This window comes from Bactrocera tryoni, chromosome 3 (genome assembly GCF_016617805.1).
Source record: "Bactrocera tryoni isolate S06 chromosome 3, CSIRO_BtryS06_freeze2, whole genome shotgun sequence".
Classification (NCBI taxonomy): Eukaryota; Metazoa; Arthropoda; class Insecta; order Diptera; family Tephritidae; genus Bactrocera; species Bactrocera tryoni.
The window spans coordinates 33,846,387-33,865,355 of NC_052501.1; the positions used below are offsets into that span (position 1 = coordinate 33,846,387).

Here is an 18,969-nt window from a genome sequence, read left to right on the forward strand (position 1 = left end):
TAAATGCATACCTTCTTTACTAAGTTTTTAATTAAATGTTAAATAGTATTTCCTGTGAACTCAATTCCCTTCAGACGATTTCCGTTTCCTCTCAGCAAGTGCGCATGTCCAAAGTGCACATCCAATCGCACAAGTAATTTGAGTGAATTAAGTTGAGTGAAATTTTAAACCCTCGGAATTTGAAATGTAAGTAGTAGTGAATATATGTATATAGTACTAAATTATATTGTAAAGTTAAAATAATATGTTATGAACAAAAAAGTAAAAGCAAATAAGGAAGACCTAAGTTCGTTTGGAATCAAACATTTTAAACGCTCGCAATTTGCAGGGGCTGACAAAACTTTATATTAAACAATTTAGCAAATGAATTTCGTATTCGTTATTCGACGAATAAGAGAATAAATAAATAGATCATATTTGGTATAATAATAACTAAAAATATAAATCATATGCTCACATTGTTTGTTCAATAAATTTTGTTTTTTGCCGAGATAATTATACAAGATGCACACACATTAATCTAACTAACACATATCGCCATATTCATTATAACAGTGCTTTGTACATGCATATCAACATCAATATTTATACCCTGAACAGGGTATATTAAGTTTGCCACGAAGTTTGTAACACCCAGCAGGAAGCGTCGGAGACCCAGTAAGTATATATTTAAATGATCAGTATGTTGTGAATGGTATATTAGCTTCGGTGCAGCCGAATTAACGTTTTTTCTTGTTTCTACTAGCCATTGACAGAAAGCTAATAGAAATATTTTCGCTTAAGGGGGGATTCTTGTATAGGATTTTGATAAAATCGATTTTTTTTGCATATCTTGAATGTTTAGACTTTCAAAAATATGACCTTGGAAGGATTTTTCAAAATTCTACTTATTTTCGGAGATACAGCCGATTTTGTGACGTGGCGTCCGTGTTCACTAGAATTGTCTCCTAAACTTTAAACGCGTTTTCCTCAAACTGACTTTTTCGGAACGATTCCCACGATTTCTCAGGTGCTACTGGACCGATTTACTTGAAATTTTTATAGAGTCTTCTTTATAGGCTTGTCTATGGTTGGAACTAGCCCTTCCCCAAATTTTAATTTTTATTATTCTAGGTTAATTATCTGTTTTTTTTTTGGTTTCAGATAACTAAAAGGGTTGAAATCATGGGCATGGTCACGTGGAAATTTTTAGACCCCCCACTTCGCCAGCTCATAATTTTTGAAATTTTTTTACTTTTTTTAGTTTTAAATTTTTTTCTGTACTCTTCTAAAATTAACAAATAACTAATAAAAAAATGAATACTAATAATATTAATTGCCTTTTTTTTACGACACTTTAAAAATTACCTGAAACTCATGCTTCTAGACCAGAATACCCCCTTAAATTTATTGGGATATCTACCAAAGGGACGCCGATGCAGCGTCACGGAAAGCATTCTCCATAATAGCCTTGAGAGCCGAGGTGCATGCTGCTTGGATCCCCTTTAATCGGCCTTTTCAGACAAGGAAACAAAAAAGTCCGGGGGGGGAGGGCTCAATTTTTTTAGGAAGAGTAGCCCTCAAATGGGCTCCCACCAGACGAACACAACGTAGAACATTATTTGCTTGACTACGTTTTCGGTTTTCAGAAGACCGCCTTTGGTCCTTTTCCCTATAGTTCCTCTGTAGCAAAATAAAGTAACCGATGCCTTCATAACTCCTTCCTCAATCGGGGAACATCCTTTGTCGAAAGAGGGGAGAGGCACCTTTGGGATCTTATACGTTCTAAAATCATTTCAGTTTTATTAGGGATGATGGCTATGCCGTTTTTATTTACCTATGTTGAGCTACCCTTTGTTTAGCTCGCAGACGGTATTTAGGAATTTTCCTTTTAACATAAGAAAAACATCGTAACGACTTCTTTTAGTATGTCGTTAACCACTTAGATCCAAAGCAGTGGGGAAAGTATTTCACCTTGCGGAGTTCCCCTATTAACCTTTCGGGATATCTTTGCACTGCCCCAACCCACTACGACCGAGGACTCTAACCATCGTCGCCGGTCGTATATCGTTGAAAGCCCCATCGATGTCGAGAACTGTGTCTACAGCAAATTCCTTGTGCATAAGGATTCCCTCCAGCCATGACATTATATCGTGCAAAGCAGTGTTGACCCACCTTTAAGTAGATTTGCACATTCATCGTTTTCACTCTGTATGATGAAGTGTTAGAGAATTTCTAGCAAGTTAGCTGATATACTTAGCTCCAATAGTTTGTGAGATATGAAGCACACAAAGTCTACGCCCACTTGCTAAAATTGTTTATACCACATGCTCCTCAACTTAAGGACCAGTGAAGAACGAAGTTAACAGAAATTAATTCGTTTTCTCACACTGATCGCTTTGATATATAAGTATGTATGTATAGAAGTATGTATATGCCGATCAACTGAATATGTTCACATAATTTTTCTTGCATTTAAATGAATTGTTCATACATATGGAACACAAACGTTTAATAACTCAATGGAATTATACCAATAAACTTATTATTAGTGATGAGTCTTAAATCAAAGATTACGATCCGGAAACAGACGATAAATCGGGAGAATATCGTGGCAAAATTGAACCAAACTCCGGCGTGGTGAACTCCGAATTCCTTTCGACCGGCCAAGCTGTCAACAAATGTGCTACTATTTGAGTGTTAGGCCGGAATTGTCGACCAACAACTCTTGGATTTTGCCTGATTTAGCTCCTCGTGACTTCTGGCTATTCAGCAAACTCAAGCGACCCCTCCTGACCGTTTTGAATCAGCTGAAGGCATTAAACGTTAATAGCTACGCGCATTGAAAGCTATTCCGGAAACTGACTTTAAGAACTGTTTCGAGGGTGGTTAGAAAAAACGAAAGCACAATTGTATTGGAGCCAAGGCAGTTTAATTTGAAGGGGATGGCATATATTTTGAAGAACAAATTAAGAATTTTAAAATGATGATCAAAGTCTTACTATTTCGTGCTCTTAGTAATACATATATGTATATAGATATATAAATATATTTTTATACTCTTACGACATGTTGATAAAGATTATAAAAATTATGTTCTCCTAACTGTTGGATGGAGTCATGTGTAGAAGTTCACGCAAGTGAGGACAGCTCTCTGATCGCCTTTCACTTGGGACTGGCCAAAAACGAATCTTTTACTTATGGCTCAAGCAGCTCACGACTTCCGGTCTTTGACCAAGTATCCTCTGGGTAGCCTAAGAACATCCGCTTGAAGGAGAGCTAAAGTGAGAAGGCGAAGCATCCCCTACACAGAGTTGTGCTGGGCTTGGGACTCCCCACGTAAAAAATAATATGGCAATGAAAAAGAATAAACAGCCTCGGAAGAGACCCCCCTTTTGATGACGAACATGGCAAACAAAATAAGTACTGCGATTTAACCTGGAATGTCCGGTCCCTTAATTGGGAAGATGCCGCGGGCCAGCTGGTTGATTTCATCCACCCCGGTGGATGAACTTCTAGCCTCAATCCGCATCAAAGCGAAGTTTTTCACTATATCGCTGATCTGCGCCCACGCCGCGACGGAAGAGAAGGACGATGTGACCAAAGATGCTTTCTATGAGTGTTTGGAGCACACCTATGAGAGCTGCCCCCGCTACGATATCAAAATCGTGCTTGGCGACTTTAACGCCAGGGTGGGCAAAGAAGGTATTATTGGCACTACGGTCGGTAAATTCAGCCTCCACGACGAAACATCCCCAAATGGGTTGAGGCTGATTGACTTCGCCGGGGCCCGAAATATGGTTATCTGTAATACTAGATTCCAGCACAAGAAGATACATCAAGCTACCTGGCTGTCTCCGGATCGAAAAACCACCAACCAGAAAGATCATGTTGTGATACGGAAGACACGTCTCCAGTGTTTTGGATGTGCGTACACTCCGAGGTCCTAACATCGACTCGGACCACTATCTTGTTGCAGGCAAGATTCGCACCCGCCTCTGTGCAGCAAAAAATGCACGCTAACAAACACAAGGAAGGTTCGACGTCGAGAAGCTGCAATCAAAACAGATAGCTGAACGATTTTCTACTCGACATAAGGGAACTATAGGACGGCATTACAAGCTCCTTACGGACAGCTGCAACCGAAATCATTGGTTTTCGGAAAATGCAAAAGAACAGCTGGTACGACGAGGAGTGCCGTGTTGCAACGGGGAGAAAACAGGCTGCCTACCTCGCAAAGGTACGACCGACCACATGGGATAGATACCGAGAGTTGAAGAGGAAAGAGAGACGCATTTGCAGACAGAAAAAGAAAGAGGCCGAAATTCGTGAGTATGAAGAGCTTGACAAGCTGGCCGACAGGGTAAATGCTCGAAAATTATACGAAAAAATGCGGCGGGGAACAGAAGGTTTCAAGACCGGAGCATACTCTTGTAGAACCCCCAAAGGTGATCTAGTCACCGATGCCCAGATGCCGGCTATAATCGCGTAGGCGGTGACTACGCAAATAAAGAAGAAGAACTGTAATTAAGTTAGATAGATTTTGTATAGACATATGTATGTATATATGTAGATGCTCAGACCGATCAGTAACCGATGAATTTCGCCTGACTATCTGGCCGTCGGTCCGTGTAAGCTGTGACTTGCGTAAAACTTGAGATGGCGTAATACTCGACCAATATTAACTAAATTAGGTATATAGTAATACGTACTTTAATAGTTCTATCTTACAAGGTGAAAAGACCGAAATCTTTCATTTCCCAATATAAAAATCGAGAAGTAATTAATGTAACAAGATAAAATTTTGCACGAATAGGAATTGTCTTTGAAATATGCTACCTTAAGACCAAAAATTGCCCAAGTCGAGTCGAAATGCTAAAGCCTTTAGGTACCGAAATGTCTGAGTTATATAATTGAAATTCAAGGATAATCCTTTCCTGACAATGGCATGTCTTTGTGTCAAAAATGGGTTAAATCGGGTCAAGTACCCTTATCCCCATATAACTAATACAAAGATTTTCGAACATTGGGGGATTTCATACTACATACATATATCGGTTAATATGTGAGTTATCTCAATGAAAATGGGAGAGCATGTTTTACTCATAACAGTGTATTGTTGTGCTGAAAAAGAATAACTTTACTCTTTTTGATTGGTGATTGTGTGTGAGGTACTTTAATGAAGCCTGGTAACATTTTATTGGTCTGTGGCACTTTGATTGTATCTCAAAGAGGAATTCCATCTTTTCACCTGTTTACCATAAACCGTTCAAGTTGTTCAAAACTTGTGATATTGTAATGTATCTAAATGGACAAGTTTTCTTAAAAATTATGTGGTTTAACGCTGCATTAGAATGGAACTGGTCTATACCTTGGCCTAAATCTCATATCACTAAGATAACGAATTCCGAACCTATGGTTGACGTCTACCACGTCAACAACATTATGTTAAATTTAGCCTCTTTGGTCGAGTTATTAGCACATATTACACATATCAATTGAAGAGGTTTTTAATATAATTATAGCTTTCACGAATTTGATTTGATTCTTGCAAGATGCAAGAGTATAAAATGTTCGGATCCGATTCCGAACTTAGCCTTTTCTTACTTGTTATAAATATTTATTTGAAGCACACGAAATGTCCCGGCTCAAGATCCTGTGAGATACATACATACAAGGTCTGCCGCAAAAGAAACAGGACTGTTAAAAAAACAGCAAAAAATAAATATTTTTCAAAAGTTTTTTTTTTTTATTCAAAGTAGTTTCCTTGTGCTTCGACACAGCATTTAGCCCGGTCAATTAGCATTTCAAATGAGTGTTTAAGGTTATTTTTCGGAATGCTCTTGAGAATATCGGTCGTCGCCTTTTGGATAGCTGAAATGTCCTGAAACCAGTGTCCTTTCATGGGCGAATGAAGTTTTCCAAATAGATAAAAATCCCAGGGTGCCAGAACAGGTGAGTAGGGTGAGTGATTAATGGTTAATATGGAGTTTTTTGTCCAAAAAATCAGTGACAAGCGTCGAGCGATGACACGGCGCATTATCGTGCAACAGGCGCGGTATTGTGGTCGAGCACGACGAATGCGTGACAAAAGACGCTTCATAACACCAAGGCAAAACACAGCATTAATCGTTTAGCCAGGTGGGACGAACTCTCGATGTACAATACCCTCGGAATCGTAAAAACAAATCAGCATTGTCTTTATTTTTGACTTCTAAAGACGACCGACTTCTGATCGTCACAAAGGTCCTCACGACCTTCTTGGAATCGCTTAAACCACTCATGCACATTACTCCGGGACAGGCACTGATCACCATAAACTTTTTTCATCATTTGAAATGTTTCAGTAAACGTTTTTCCAAGTTTAAAACAAAATTTAATATTTGCTCATTGTTCAAAATGCATTTTACGACCGATGACCAAAAGCTGTTGTCACTTTTTGATCGATAACATCGATTGTAGTTATCCAATTGTCTTCAAATTTTTACGAAATGTCCACAAGAGATCAAACTTTTTATTTCATATACCCACCAATAGGTGGCGCCACCAGAAATAGTTGTATTTAAAAAGTTCTGTTTCTTTTGCGACAGACCTTGTATATACACACTTTCCACCAATCTGTATTACTTCTCGAATCACTTATCGCTAAATTACCTAACTATGAGAATTATTTTGCCATATGTATATACACAACACTTGAGCTTATCTAATGTTCACATTCGCTATGCTGATAAAATCATTTCCCTACACATGTTAAGTCTGTATGTATGAGTGAATTGTCGTGCACAGAACTTTTTGTCAACTTAAATTGTCGATGGCTTTCTTATCATTTAACATACTGGGGAATGCAAATTGAGTGAAGTCCGCGTTTTAGTGAGGCGCGTTCGAGCATTTCGAGAGAGCACTTGAGTTCTGCTCAATGTCGCTTGGGTGGTGGAATGAAAACTATGTAGTATACATATACAACCATTTCGTGCCTAACTTTACTATCAGCGCCGTAATCAGACATCCCTTGTTCTAATGGAGAATGCCAACTGCTGGGCCAAAGCTTATCACCCAGCCCGGCACTGCTTCATTTCTGTGAGGTTGAATTGGTTTGTTTACTTCACAAAAATTTTAGTATCAAACTCGGCGCCTTGGTAGTACATCGCATCGGTAGTATTTCTGAAATCTAATTGTGTGTTTTAAAGCTTTTTGACTTGTTTCGAAATATTTCGTTGCCATTTGACGCAAACCGTTACCTTTTCATTTTCATTTAAACAGTTATGTAAGTATTAGCAACTTTGCATATAGAATATTTTACGGACGGGTAAGTAGTGTTGACATATTTTGAAGTTTTTACGTTGATGAGTTGTTTGAAATGTTTACTTAAGTGCTACAAAGTGGCAAATTGTGTATGACAAAAGTGACAAATCATCATCCTCCAATTAGCGGTAATGTTTTGAAATATATAATAACTGAAATCATTAAAATGCTTACGTATCTCAGTTCGCAGCTGATAAATTCAAAATATAAGTGCATAAACACACATTTCAAAGTTCGAGGAAGTAAGCAATTTAACGGTATTGATTTACTGGTATATAACTCACTGACATTATTGGTAATATAAGTGCAAACGCAGATATTGTCTATTTATAAGAATTTATTTAATTTGCGACATGCTCGAAAACCGAAAAATCCAGTGAAAAATCGCAAACTTCAAAATCAGCTGTTCGACCTGCACTTTTGAAAGTGACCCTATTTTCTTAATTAATTTGTTAACATTGATTCGCCCAAATTTAAACGATTTTTTTGCTGTCAACTTTTCAATTAGTCGGCGATCTTACCTACATATGTTGCTTTGCTAAAAGGAATTATACTTTTCAGCAGAAGCTTTAACTTCTTTACCATGTCAAATCTCAATTTGCGCTCCCAACTTCTTTTACTTTGCTGAGTATTTTGCATATTGTCTGATCACCACCTAATTGTCCTCAAAGTGTATTGAAGCGAAACCATTCAATCGGGTCGAACTAAAAAACTCAATTAAACTAAGAATTAAAGAAAATATAAATAATTTGAACAAATAGCGCCGCTATTACTAAGTTCAGTTGAAATTGCCAATCTAAACAAGAAAAAACGTTAACTTCGGCGGCACCGAAGCTAATATACCCTTCACAGGTGCATTTCTTTTAGTAATTATGTGTTCAGTTTGTATGGAAGCTATATGCTATAGTAATCCGATCTGAACAATTTTTTCGGAGATTACATTGTTGCTTTAGAAAATAATCTATACCAAATTTGGTGAAGATACATTGTCAAATGTGAAAGTTTTCCATACAAGAACTTGATTCCGATCGTTCAGTTTATATGGCAGCTATAGTTATAGTGATCCGATATCGGCCGTTCCGACAAATGAGCAGCTTCTTGAAGAGAAATTGACGTTTGCAAAATTTCAAAACGATATCTTAAGAACTGAGGGACTAGTTCGAATATATACAGACAGACGGACGGACAGACGGACGGACAGACGGACAGACAGACAGACAGACAGACAGACGGACATGGCTAAATCGACTCAGCTCAACATACTGATCATTTAAATATATACTTTATAAGATCTCCGACGCTTCTTTCTGGGTGTTACAAACATCGTGACAAACTTAATATACCCTGCTGGGTTGCTAAAACCGAAAATTTAGTAAAAGTTTTATAAAACGTAGATTTTTTGTGTTGAAATAGTGCAGGGGTATATGTGATAAACAATTTTGGAACTCAATTCGTAATCAGGACACCTCCAATACCCCACAAGGCCTCTTAGAAATCAGTCGAAAATATTTCCTTCAGATTTGTTGAGTAGTGTAACAGCTGCAAACTTTTAAACGAAAAATTAATTCGATTCAGTTATTGCTCATGAAAAGGTGAATAAATAATAAAATTGAAAAATGTTATAATTTATATTGAAAGAAATCTCGTCAAATGTGTGGAAGGATCGAAAGTACCTCCTAGGTATGTTTATAAAAATTATGCGCAACTCCATTTTTTTAGTCGACGGTAGTTATCAATGATGCAGGCGAAATGTTTTTACGTTGGACTAGCGCAACCCAAAATGTCTATAGTTGCTAAGGTCGCAAATGACTGAGGAGGAGCAAAAGCTTCATTTTTTCAAAAAGTGCATTTCCACGAATTTCGCAAGATTTTCTACCATGCCGAACTGGGGTTTGCAGCAGCAAGGGGCACAGGCGGGCTAAAAATTTCGTTAAAATGGCCGTGGCCGCCGCCAACTGATAGGTTTAATGTACATATAAACCACATTGCTAAAGTTACAATAACCGAATTCGTTGAAGATAAATCCTATAAAAACGCCTACTTTTGTTACTACGAATAGCGTGATAATAAAATCTAGAGTCATAAAATTTTACACCCAGGATGATACAAGAGAGCATAATAGGTCTACTTTCCATATAACACAATTTTAAATTCCATATGATTATTTTACTTTCCGGTACACAAATCAAGCACCAATGAATATATTCAAATAAAAGTTCGAAAAAATTTTACTTTTGAGGTATGCTATGATCTAAAATTGTCAAAATCGGATTATTACTCTTAAAGCCCCCACATACGGAATATGGGGACCACAGTGCGTATGGTTCTTTTTGCCGTATATATCGGTTAATGTGTGAGATATGTTATTGGAATTCGGATAAGGTGTTTCTTTGATAATAATGTACCCTTGTCTAAAAATGGGATGAATCAGCTTAATACTTCCCTTGGTCCCACATCCTTATATAAAGAACTTCCAATGAAAATTTGACTTAGCCGCCATATAACTGATATTTGAGGTGTTTGCGTCCTTTCAAGTACAATACGTTCTATATGTACTTATAATGTTTTAGGTTGCTCAAAATATGTGGTTTTTAATGAAATCAGATTTATAGGTTTTCTTTAATGTTATAAAAATATATTAATGGTTTGGCGCTCAATAAAAAATCACATTGACTCTATAAATATAGCCTCTTCGTTTGAGTTATGTCCTAAACATATAATATTATTTGAGGATGATTTAAGTATAATTTTCGCTGACGAGAAGTAAAATGTGGTAATAAAACTTCCATAAGTGAGTTCAATAGAGTGATTCAAAAAAAAATTTTTTTTTTCGTTTCGTACTCGGAAAAATAGGTTCCTAGACACCTCTAAAAAAGCCTCTCCAAACATGAGTTTTTAATTGTAACGGGAAGGTCTTCCTACATACAGTTTTCTATTTTTTCTTATTATCAGATAGAAAAATTTATATCTCGCTTCCAATTACTTGAAATTGATTTGATTTCTTGTTCCTAAGATTTTGTTGGAAATTTAATGCTCTACAGAAAAGGTCTCTTAAGATTTTTTCGTAAACCCAAACGTTTAAAAGATATTTACAGTTAAAATTTGATTATTTTTGGGAAAATGTTTTATTTCTTATGAATTTTATAACTCAATGAAAAAAAATTATTATGAATGATGAAACTCATAATTCTGTAGGAAATTTACTGCTCTATAAAAATGGTCTCATATGATTTTTCGATTAAGTTAAGCGTTTACGAGATATTCATCGTCAAACATCAATGCATATTAAGGTGGATCAAAAAAAAATAAATTTTTTTTTCGTTTGATACTCTGAAAAATAGGTTCCTAGACACCTCTAAGAAAGCCTCTCCAAAAACCTTATTCATACCATATCATTACCAGTTTCAAAACTTCAACTTAAATGGAGTTGGTTTGTAAATAGGGAATCGAAGTCCTTTTCTGATAAGCATGTCGGTATGATATTAATAAATGGAAACAGATGATTTGGTTAAATTTTAAACTTGTTCTTTTTATTACGAAAGAAATTTGACTAAACTTTTACGGAGTCATGAGTGTTGAGCACATCGCAGGCAAGGTGGTATTGGGCAATTCGGAAACCACTAACAACCAACGCGACCACAACAAATATATGTACATACAACTCCATACACCCTCTTGCTATGTCCAAGTCTGGCGATATACTGTCCGAACTACAAGTCATTTCCGTATGATTGTTTATTTTTAAGTGTTGGGGAGAAATTATGTATACAGCAAGAATAGGTAGTGACTGTCAAGAAAACAATTCTAATATTTTTTATTAAAAAATATTTATGTTATTACTCTGTTATGCAAGTATTTTTTTAGAAAAATATCGAAAGCTTATTTTTTTTGGATTTTGGATTGAGTGAATACTGGCAATGCTTCGAACAGAGTGTTTGCTCCAAAGTATCGACCCTTGCGGAGGCAATACTTTACCTTCCTTGTTTACCATTATTCTTAAGATTTTGTGCCTTTGGTTTTTTCAAGCCTTAAAGCCTTTTTGACCAGCTGAAGGAACTTTTAATTTTGTACCACTCGTCTGACTTTAATAGCAACATTTCTGATACACATGTTTCACCAATATTAAAATATATACATATGTATGTATATACATACGCTAGCATTTAAACATACATATCAAGTGTTGGTTTTCAATTAATTTGTCGCTATAATGCAAGCACTTCGAATGCCATGTCCTTATACAGATTCAATCAATGCTCTTTTATTTATTAATTCTTTTTCACTCCGTCTTCCTCATCAATCTGCTACATTTCGATCAGCCATGCACGTGATTGCTGACCACATTGCACTCTCCCATACACACACGCATACACGTGCCAAAGTCATACAAGTATTAAAGCCCCTAAGAGAACTGTGACATTCATTGTATCGGTGATTCGACAGCCTCAGCTGAAACAATTTTGCCATTACTTGGAACAAAGTTTCTATCATTTTCTTAAAGGTAGTGTGCCAAAACTGATGTAAAGACACGTATAAATGTGTGACTTTTCATCTCTTTTTAACACATCGATATTTGGAAGGAAGCTTTTCGCTCGAACATCGCTGACCATAAATCTATTATAGCTGAAAATTGCCTGTTCTAACTGTACATTTTTCACAAATGAGTGTTTTTCGCTGTATATAATATAAATTTGATTTCTTTAATAAATGTAAAACTTTTGATTAAAATAAGTACATACATATGTAGATATAAGAAAACAATGCATCAAAAATATAAGGAATTTTGAAATAAAATTGTACTTAATTTCATGCTGACTGCTCCCAACAACCCTGAGTGCATAATACTCCAATTCATGAGTATTTCACAATTGAAAAATGCCTTAATAAAAATGAAAATTAACTAAAAATATTATAATTTAATTAAAGCTCCCATCTCACATAACCAATATAGGTGTAATGGTGAACCCATCAGAAGTTTCCTGTAGGGGCTCGACTGACGCAAATATTTCTATTTTCAAATAAGTATACATTCGTATATACTGGCTTGTTTGTACTTCATATAGTACATAATTAAATTACATACTCGTGTCCTAGTAGGGAAATTAATAGATTAGTATAATTCTCTCTAATCCAGAAACATTTTCCTATAAAAACTTTTATTTTGAATAAAAATATTAGTCGATATGGAATCTTAACCTGCACTCACATCCCGTACGGCATACATACAAGTACATACATACATACATATATGTATAGTCTAGTAGAAGTAGATAGCTAAGATAAGATTAGATTAAGTGTCGAGCTTTTTAGTGCGTCTGACATGGTTACAAATTATGTATAGAACGGTTTCCAATGAGTTATATTGGTCGGCTGATGTTTTTGCTCTAAAAATTTTATCAACATGTGTTTTGAACCGGTATGAGATTTATGGGTTTCTAACTGATAAAAAACGTTTTCTAACTATTTGAGCAAGAAAATGTATTTCTACTAGTTGTAAAGTAATCTAAAACTAGTTAATTTTACTGCGGCATATGTATGTATATACATACATACGTACATACCAGACACATGTATGTATGTAATATCCGTCATTTGAAGTGCCCAATCCTGGATTACAATGTTATTCCAATTATTTCACTTGGATTAATATTGTATCGAATAAAGCAGATTGATCCTTTGGAATGTGAGCTGCCAAGTGTTGAAGCTTTGTATGGGCATGGGTACATACATTTGTATGTATGTGGTTGTGTGATTTTATTTACTCGTACTTACGGTACCATATACATACATACATATGTATGTGAAAATAAATGGTTGCTTGTACACTTTCTCCACGGTTGGTTGCTTCCAACATACTATGTATATGTACATACATATGTAAGTATATGTATTTGATTTTGTGAGTTTGTAAGTTCATGGTCATTCACAGAAATAACCAGGGTCAACGGGATAGAAGAAGCAGTTAACTCTATTTGGATAAGCCTAATGAGTATATGTACATATATATTTTCAATCAGATTGAATACATAAATATGTATGTATGTATTGTATGTACATATGTATATCACTAAAATGACTTAAATCTCTGAGGATAACATTTGCTTGAAAAAATAGTTGAAGGTAATGTAAACAAGAAAAAACGTTAACTTCGGCTGCACCGAAGCTAATATACCCTTCACAGGTGCATTTCTTTGAGTAACTATATGTTCAGTTTGTATGGAAGCTATATGCAATAGTAATCCGATCTGAACAATTTTTTCGGAGATTACATTGTTGCCTTAGAAAATAATCTATACCAAATTTGGTGAAGATACATTTTCAAATGTGAAAGTTTTCCATACAAGAACTTGATTCCGATCGTTCAGTTTATATGGCAGCTATATGTTATAGTGGTCCGATATCGGCAAGTTGAATTCTTTCAAGATAGAATGCTGATACCCCTGTCGCTATCTTTAGTTTTTGAATATTCTAGATCGGTTTTACTATTGTGAATGGTTAAAGGTAAACAGAAGAAAGTACAAATTTACTTTTTTTATTTTAAAAACACAGGACTTAAAATCAATTAAAGTAATTTATAGAAAAATATTTATATAAAAGGAACGTTTTTTGACGCGAAATATTAATTTCTCCACCAAGAAAGAAATATTTTTATGGCACATGCGTTTGAAGACATGTTAGCGCAGGGTTGTATCACAAGTGCTTACCGTTTGTTTGAGTTTCTGGTAGAGTTGTACGATTCGCTGAGTGCACATCATAAAACGTACAATCATAAAACGTTGGACAAAAAAAAAGAGAAATGGAAAATCAAGGAGTAGGACCTTCAGATATTTGTTAAGCTTGTTGCGCTGATTTCATCCACTTTAGGCAAAAGGATAGACTGTTATTTCAAAGAGGCTCATTTTGTATTTCGTTGAAATTTCCGGAAGCTCTGAATGATTTATATTAGGTATATGGGGCTAAGGTAAGTATTGAACCATTAAAGACATAAGGGCATACGTCGTCATAAAAAATATTTTCCCCGAATTTCAATACTGACCGCTATGTTCGGTAGAATTCAGTCATATATGGGCAGCACATATTTGGTGTCTGGGTCCTTGAAAAGTTGTAGCCTGATTTCAACAATTTTTGGGGCGTGATATGATTCATACTTCATTATACGAGTAAGTAGAATACTTTGAAGGCATTATTTATGCATAGTTATATTCTGATAACTTTATATATATATATATATACGTATTTGATTTTCTAGTGTGGGTGTCTAATTATGACACCCGAGTCTATAAAGCTCTTCTGTGCCTCTTGGCTGCGTCCAGTGAGCTATCGCATTTTTAGTAGTCCTCAACAAAACCGTCATACGTACATACATACTTATATGCAGAGTGGTCATGGTTACTATTGTTTTTTACCCATTTTCACAGTGTATGAAGAAACGCTAAAAAAAACTCTTTCCAGCAAGTTTGGTTGACTTGGCTACAGGTAGGGTATACGCTCACTGTAAGATTTTTGACCAACAGTTGTTCCTAGATACATGAGTCCCCTCAACTAACGTACCTTAATTTTAAACTTAGTTACGACTCTTTGTAAGTTTTCGTTTTCTGGCATTTAGGTGATACAAAAGAAATCAAAAATAATTGGATTGAGGTTCATGCCGTACTAAATAGTTGTTAAATTACCTATAACGGCCTAGACATAAGTATGTATGTAGTACATATGTAGTATATTCTGATTTACAATTTATGATTGTAAATATACACATACATATACATATGTATGTAAATGTATACATATGTTTGTGTGTAATTTACTAAAGTGAGAATACAATATAAAACTCCTGACTTGTATATATTATATAAATGTATAAACAAATAATAAATTAAATTTTTTTCCTTCCAGATCAGTTAAATAATTTTACTGCATGACAACTTTCACTTTCTAAAAGGAAGTATTTGCTAAGAAATTCTTCAACTGAATTATTCAACTAGTTATAGTATGTACTTATGTACATATGTATGAAAACACCAAATTTGTTTACAATATTTTTTATAGTTATTGTGTCTCGCTTATATTATATTTATTTACATATACGGTATACATACATACATGCTTAATTATTCTTGGCAAAAAAAGAAACGCTTTTTTGACAAATGTATGTACCTACCTATGTATGTTTACGGAGGTGTGCACATATACAAATAAGTATGTAAGTACTATATGTACTATGTAGATGCAAGTAGTAAGTAAGCATGACTTATGTTAGTATGTATATTCGTAAATAAATTTAATTGTGCGAGAGTGTAAAAAAGGAATAATACATACATATAAATATGTCAGTTTTGTATGTTATGCTTTTTCCTTCCATTACAATTTAGTTTCTAGAGTATCACTTTGTAATTTATCTTAAATATGTACATATATATGTATTTATACCCTGAATAGGGTATATTAAGTTTGCCCCGAAGTTAGTAACACCCAGAAGAAACGGCGATCAGCATGTCGAGCTTAGTCGAATTAGTCCATGTGTCCCTCTGTCTGTATAATCGAACTGATCCCACAGTTTTTGAGATATTGAATTGTAATTTTGCAGCTTTTCTCTCCAAGAAGCTGATAATTTCGGAACCACCGATATCCGACCACTATAGGGTTTAGCTGACACACAAATTGAACGATCGAGAGCATGTTCTTGTATGACAAACTCTTTTATTTAACGACACATACTCACGAAGTCTGGCACGAATTATTGTTTATAGCAGCAGCCCAATTCCCGATAAAATTGCTCAGATCGAACCACTATAGCAATAGCGTCATATTAAATGATCGATCAAAATCAAGTTCCTATATAAAATCATTTGTATTTGTGAAGGGTATAATAGCTCCGGTGCAACCGAAGTTAACGAGTTTTAAGTACTAATAAAATTTCTAGCAAAATCTGATAAATTATGGAAAGATTTGGTGTCTTGCTTTAATATCTCATTAGTTTCACTTATCTTATCTGTCCTTGTCAACGGTTTTCGTTCGAAAAGATAGAGTTACTTTTTATTTAATGAAATTGATAAAAACAATTAAAAGTTAAAAATAGCTGTCTTCGATTCGGCAAACCTTACTTTTAGAGAATCGTTCAAATTATAGTACTTGTGGTGCAGATTTTCTCAAACGCATGCGCCATAAACCAGTGGGGGATCCAAGGGAAATAAAACTAGAACTAGTTCGTGGTGTCACCTAGCGTCAGTTGACACCACGAACCACAAAAAACATATAGACAAGATGCCGCTTGCGACTATCGAATGCCCCATAGTTTCGATATCGCTGCGGGCATACATACATATACATATATATGTCTCATACTGTACAATTGGTACTATTGAGTATAAAAACACTCGACGCATGGTGACGTTTCATTTAAATCCGTTTATCTCGCCAAAAACGCCTCAACTTGACTGTCCAATAGAATCACGCTATGCCCAGCTGAGCGGAATCATCTGTATAGTAACTATAAGTTGCCCAAGTTACCCATTTCATTTTCGTCAATTTTTGTGAAGCCAAGAAAATGGCGGAAAAACTGGATGTTGACGAAGCGAACATATGGTCGACAAACGAAACACGAAAATTACGACGTGAAAACTTGCGAAGATTACTACAGGGTCTCTGACATACCTCTGCTGGATACCATCAAAGAAGATTTGGAAGCTCGTTTTTCACAAGAAGTTTTGGATGGTTACCAATTGAGTGTGTTGCTCCCAGAAAAACCAAGTCTTTTAAAAGAAAACGAAATCGATGATCTAATCGGATGCTTGTTAGAAAGATTCGGGAATCTTCTGGATGATGAAAAAAGCGTACAAAAATTGAAATTCAAAGGTTAACTAAGCTACTGGCAATGTCACTGGCAGCAGCAACAAAAAATTGAAGGCAGCGAAATTCCAACTTCTGCACTGGAAACATTAAGAAAATGTGATGTCGACATATTCCCAACAATCCACACATTTCCGAGTATTCTGCACACTTCCCGTAACAAACGCGAGCTCTGAACGTTCTTTCTCTTATCTTCGCCGCATCAAAACATGGCTTAGGACGACCAAGCTTCAAGAAAGACTAGTTGGATTAGCGTTGCTTCATACGCATCATGACGTCGAAATCACCGCCGATAAAGGCATCGAAAGATTCGCAAAACTTGGCAGTCATCGTTTTGCGTTATGAAACACGCGATGTAAAAGGATTTTTCTGTTTGAATTTTTAATAAAATGCGCCACTATGTAATGCATGCATATGGTTGACTTTTCGATTATAACCACTTTGTTTACCTAAAAATTGGAATTGATAATTTTTGTTTCATAATTTGTATTGTATTTCTCTCGCAATAATAAGTTTGAAACCCAAATCGAAGGATAAATAAGTTTGCCACGAAGTTTGTAACACCCAGAATAAGCGTCGGAGACCCTATAAAGTATATACAACAATGTATATAAATGATCAGTATGTTGAGTTTAGTATGAGTATGTTAGTCTTAGTTTGTCTGTCTGTCTGTCCGTCTGTATATATACTACGAACTAGTCCCTCAGTTTTTAAGATATCGTTTTAAAATTTTGCAAGCGTCATTTTCTCTTCAAGAATCTGCTCATTTGTCGGAACTGTCGATATCGGATCACTATAACATATAGCTTCCATATAAACTGAACGATCGGAATCAAGTTCTTGTAAGGAAAACTTTCACATTTGACAATGTACCTGCACCAAATTTGGTATAGATTATTTTCTAAGGCAACAATGTAATCTCCGAAGAAATTGTTCAGATCGGTTAACTATAGCATATAGCTGTCATACAAACTGAACGATCGGAATCAAGAGCTTTTATGGAAAACTCTCGCATTTGACGTGGTATCTTCACGAAATTTGACATGGATTACTGCTTAAGGTAAAAATATAATCTCCGAAAAAATTGTTCAGATCGGATTATTATAGCATATACTTAGCTTCTATACAAACTGAACACATAGTTACTAAAAGAAATGCACCTGTGAAGGGTATATTAGCTTCGGTGCAGCCGAACGTTAACGTTTTTTCTTGTTTTTCTTTATGTTTCCAGTTACTTTATACAAGTAGTATGTGAGCTATAGTATTCGCTAGCAAAACTTTTTTCGTAAGCATATTCAATTCCCTTTTCCTATTAGGAGAATGCGAAACTTTCGCTCAAAGTTTTCGAATAAACTTTGCGTTTTCGACAAATCGAAGAAAGAATAAAAGAAAGAGCATGTTTCTTCTTTTGCCATTAGGCTAATGACTTTATATGTATGTACTTATGTTCATACATACCAATTAGAGCTGAAAAATTTAAGAGATTACATTCAGATGTATATAGACACTTATGTGTGTATATACATATGTATGTATGTGGTATATAGAATACTATTTGGATGCGAATTTCCGTTTAAAAAGCTTACTTTCCACTCTTACTATTTAAGTAAAATTAAAATGAGCCAATGTTCCCGCAAAAAATTGTCAATTTACATAGAAATACGCTCTTTGTAATACCTGGGCTCATCAGATAAGCATCAGCAAACTCATTACAAAAGCGCATAATGAAATATTGGCAAGAAAGCAATAACGGCTAGAATATAAAAAGTAATGAGCGTAATAATGCTGGGCGAAAGTATATATGGCACACCCCGTGACACAACTTTATCACCACTACAG

At 35.4% G+C, this 18,969-nt stretch overlaps 1 protein-coding gene across 2 annotated transcripts in view; it reads left to right on the forward strand.

Moving 5' to 3' along the window:
• The first annotated feature begins 7,060 nt into the window (after window positions 1-7,060).
• LOC120771833 (dopamine N-acetyltransferase) overlaps window positions 7,061-18,969 on the forward strand; it is a 64,489-nt gene continuing 52,580 nt past the window's right edge. The window contains exon 1 of one of the 2 annotated variants that reach the window (XM_040100074.1): window positions 7,061-7,246. The gene's annotated coding sequence lies outside the window, so the exon portion shown is untranslated. The other variant, XM_040100075.1, reaches the window with a different exon arrangement.